The sequence below is a fragment of the Haematobia irritans genome, chromosome 1 (genome assembly GCF_050003625.1).
Source record: "Haematobia irritans isolate KBUSLIRL chromosome 1, ASM5000362v1, whole genome shotgun sequence".
Classification (NCBI taxonomy): Eukaryota; Metazoa; Arthropoda; class Insecta; order Diptera; family Muscidae; genus Haematobia; species Haematobia irritans.
In genome coordinates this window covers 246,503,186-246,508,322 of record NC_134397.1, presented here as the reverse complement: position 1 = coordinate 246,508,322, position 5,137 = coordinate 246,503,186, and positions in this window count along the sequence as shown.

The window sequence follows — 5,137 nt, the reverse complement described above, 5'->3', positions numbered from 1 at the left end:
TTTTGAAAATTTTGTCAAAATTTTATTTCTACAGAAAATTTAATTTTTTAGAAGCTGGACTGAATAGTCTAAGTGAGCCTGATACATCGGGCTGCCACATAACCTAACCTTTTAGAAGCTGTTGTCCAAATTTTATTTCGATAGAAAATTTTGTCAAAATTTTATTGTTATAGAAAATTTGTCAATATTTTATTGCAATAGAAAATTTTGCAAAAATTTTATTTCTACAAAATTTTGTCAAAATATAATTTCTGTAGAAAATTTGTCAAAATTTTGTTGTTATAGAAAATTTTGTCAAAATTTCATTTCTATAGACAATTTTGTCAAAATGTTATTGTTGTAGAAAATTTATAAATATTTTATTGCTATAGAAAATTTTGTCAAAATTTTATCTATATAGAAAATTTTGTCAAAATTTTATTTCTATAGAAAATTTTGAGAAAGTTTTATTCCTATAGAAAATTTTGGGAAAATTTTATTTCTATAGAAAATTTTGTCAAAATTTTATTTCTACAGAAAATTTAATTTTTTAGAAGCTGTTGTGCAAATTTTATTTCTATAGAAAATTTTGTCAAAATTTTATTATTATAGAAAATTTGTCAATATTTTATTGCAATAGAAAATTTTGCAAAAATTTTATTTCTATAGAAAAATTTTCAAATTTTTATTTCTATAGAAAATATTGTCAAAATTTTATTTCTATGGACAATTTTTATTTCTACAGAAAATTTAATTTCTTTAGAAACTGTTGTCAAAATTTTATTTCTATAGAAAATATTTTCAAAATTTCATTTCTATAGAAAATTTTGTCAAAATTTTATTTCTATACAAAATTTTGTCAAAATATAATTTCTGTAGAAAATTTTGTCAAAATTTTATTGTTATAGAAAATGTATCAATATTTTATTGCTATAGAAAATTTTTTCAAAATTTTATTTCATTCGTTTTGTTTGTTATTGTTGGTTTCTCTTCAATCATTATTGTTGTTTTTGATCTCAGCTTAAAAACATGCATTGACTAAACTACTGTCAAAATTTCATTTCTATAGAAAATTTTGTTACAATTTTATTGTAATAGAAAATTTGTCAATACTTTAGTGCTATAGAAAGTTTTGTCAAAATTTTATTTCTATAGATTTTTTTTTCAAAATTTTATGTCTGTTGAAAATGTTGTCAATATTATATCTCTTTGAAAAATACGTCAAAATGTTATATCTATTGAAAATTTTGTCACTATTTTATTTCTTTGAAAATTTTGTAGAAATTTTATTTCAATTGAAAATTTTGTGACAATTTTATTTCTATACAAAATTTTCCCAAAATTTAATTTCTATTGAAGATTTTGTCAACAATTTTTTTTATAGAAAATTTTGTCCAAATTTTTTTTCTATAGAAAATTTTGTCAAAATTTTATTTCTATACATAGTTTTGTCAAAATTTCATTTCTATAGAAAATTTTGTTAAAATTTTATTGTAATAGAAAATTCATCAATATTTTATTTCTATAGAAGATTTTGTAAAAATTTTATTTCTATAGAAAAATTTGTCAAAATTGTATTTCTATAGAAAATTTTTCAAAATTTTATTTCTATAGAAAATTTTGTCAAAATGTTATTTCTATGGACAATTCCCCAAAATTTTATTTCTACAGAAAATTTAATTTCATTAGAAACTGTTGTCAAAATTTTATTTCTATAGAAAATATTGTCAAAATTTCATTCCTATAGAAAATTTTATCAAAATTTTATTGTTATGGAAAATGTAGGAATATTTTATTGCTATAGAAAATTTTGTAAAAATTTCTATAGTTTTGTCAAAACTTTATTTCTATAGAAAATGTTGTCAAAATTTTATTTCTATTGACAATTTTGTCAAAACATTATTTCTACAGAAAATTTAATTTCTTTAGAAACTGTTGTCAAAATTTTATTTCTTATAAAGTTTTGTCAAAATTTTATTTCTATAGACAATTTCCCAAAATTGTATTTCTACATAAAATTTAATTTCTTTAGAAACTGTTGTCTAAATTTTGTTTCTATAGAAAATTTTGTCAAAATGTTATTTCTATAGACAATTTCCCAAAATTTTATTTCTACAGAAAATTTAATTTCTTTAGAAACTGATGTCAAAATTTTATTTCTATAGAAAATATTGTCAAAATTTTATTCCTATAGAAAATTTTGTCAAAATTTTATTTCTATACAAAATTTTGTCAAAATTTCATTTCTATTGAAAATTTTGTCAAAATTTTATTGTTTTAGAAAATGTATAAATATTTTATTGCTATAGAAAATTTTGTCAAAATTTTATTTATGCAGAAAATTTTCTCAAAATTTTATTTCTATAGAAAATTTTGTCAAAATTTTATTTCTATAGAAAATTTTGTCAAAATTTTATTTCTATAGAAAGTTTTGTCAAAACTTTATTTCTATAGAAAATGTTGTCAAAATTTTATTTCTATTGACAATTTTATCAAAACTTTATTTCTACAGAAAATTAAGTTCTTTAGAAACTGTTGTCAATATTTTATTTCTATATAAAGTTTTGTCAAAATTTTATTTCTAAAGAAAATTTTGTCAAAATTTTATTTCTACAGAAAATTTAATTTCTTTAGAAACTGTTGTCAAAATTTTATTTCTATATAAAGTTTTGTCAACATTTTATTTCTAAAGAAAAATTTTGTCAAAATTTTATTTCTATAGACAATTTCCCAAAATTTTATTTCTACAGAAAATTTAATTTCTTTAGAAACTGTTGTCAAAATTTTATTTCTATAGAAACATTTGTCAAACATTTATTTCGGTAGAAAAATTTGTCAAAATTTTATTTCTATAGAAAATTTTGTCAAAATTTTATTTCTATAGAAAATTTTGTCAAAATTTTATTTCTATAGAAAACTTTGTCAAAATTTTATTTCTATAGAAAATTTTGTCAAAATTTTATTTCTATAGAATATTTTGTCAACATTTTATTTCTATAGAAAATTTTGTAAAAATTTCTTTCTATAGAAATTTTTGCAAAATTTTATTTCTACAGAAAATTTTGTCAAATTTTTATTTCCATAGAAAATTTTGTCAAAATTTTATTTCTATAGAAAATTTTGTCAAAATGTCATTTCGATCAATTCGACCAAATCTGAAGTATTCTATAATTTGATTTTATTTCCGACATTTCTTGCTTTTGAAGAATAGAATTAAGAAGAAAATATTAAAAATATAGCCCTTTAAACGGTTTCATGCTTTTTCTACCCCTTCCCATATCATATATAATGCGAAACTTTCTTTGACGTTGAAACAATAAAATCTGTGACATCACAAAAATTTATTATAGATGAGACAAATATACAATTGGGGGATGAAATTTTTGCAAAACATGGTAATACAAATTTCAGCCGGCTGCTGTACAATATTAAAAGAAACTTCATGGATGCCACTGTTTTGTGTAAGTTCACTGGATATGAGATAAAAGAGCAGTGGCGGGAGGAATTCTCTAGACTTGGAAAACTTATGAGAGGGGTGCGACAAGTTAAAGGACTAACAAAATTAGAATTAGTCTCATCACAAGTGACCTACTAATTCCTTCATTATGGAGAAAGTAACAAACATGTGACATTTTGATTGTATAAATGTATTAACAAACAATTGTTTTTGTACTTTAGCCTTCAGAAAATTTCAAAGGTCATTGTAGGGTTTGGCATGAAAATCAAAGATATTATTTTATAAAAAAAATTTGACAAGTGAGACTAGTATGGTATTGTTGGTTTAAGAAATGATAGTAATAAAATAAAAATTTTTTTTATAATATGGACCGTAAGAGACTTCAATTACTATTAATAAAAAATGTCCATTTTTATGGGAATTTCCACGCGGCTCTCTGTAATATTTGGTGAATAATCACCGGTGTATAATTTTAGAATATTACTTTGAATATATTAATAAATGCCATTCATTGTACAAACAAACAAAAAATATAAACAAAAGAATGCCGGTAGTCCGCCAAGTTTTACCTTCAGGTCTAAAAAACAAAATTTAGTCATTCTAGTAATGATTGGGAAATCGTAAGAAAATTAAAAATAAAAATAGTGTAACACTAATTGTCTTTTATGTCAAGCTCATTTGACAAATGTCAAAATCGTGTCCAAATAAACTTTTGCTAAGAGAGTGTTTAGCGGATTTTTTTATTATGATTATATACATTTTTATAAATATATTTTATATTTATACAAACAATAACATATTTTGCATTTGACGAAATTATTTTATATTTTACAATTCTTAGAATGGCAATTTCTTAAAATATAAGTTAAATTTAGCATTTTCTTCTGTAGCACAGTTTTAACATTCAACTGTGCTACAATTCTCAATAACCGACTGATAATATGTCATATTTGTCATCTGCTTCATATGTCAGTTCCAAAAAGTATTAACCTTTACATTTGATAACTCAGAATGATCATACTTAGAGTGTGGCATAAGAGAGATTAATTGAAAAAAAAAAAATAATAAAAAATAAACTCTAAAAGCTTATCAGCTAATACTGTGAGTATATTGATGGTGGTGAGAGGTTCTCATAACACCCTACATTTAGAGAGGAGAGTTAAAGGCCTCTTTTTCTTCTAGAACTGAATAGCCAAGCTATGACCGAGTAAAAGAAACTTCCAAACAAGAACAAATGTAAGATGCTTTGTCAAATTAGTCAAAGTCGTCGTTTTTATAATCTTTATATTCATCTAATGGACTATTGAAATTATTTTACCTTTAACCAAATTGTCAAAGGGTCGAGATTGTCTTAAAAGAAGAATATAATGCAAATATTTCCATGGTAGCTCTGAGAGAGATTCTATTTTTACAAAGTTTGAAAAAAGTAAAAAACTCGAAAATCAATTAGAATCAATTCTATAGAAAAATTTGTCAAAATGTTATTATAATAGAAAGTTTTGTCAAAATTTTATTTCTATAGAAAAATTTATAGAAAACTTTGTCAAAATTTTATTTCTATAGAAAATTTTGTCAAATTTTTATTTTCAAATGAAAATTTTTTCAAAATTTTATTTTTATAGATTTTTTTTTCAAAATTTTATGTTAATAGAACATTTTGTCAAAATTTTAATTCTATAGAAATTTTGTAATTTTGTAATT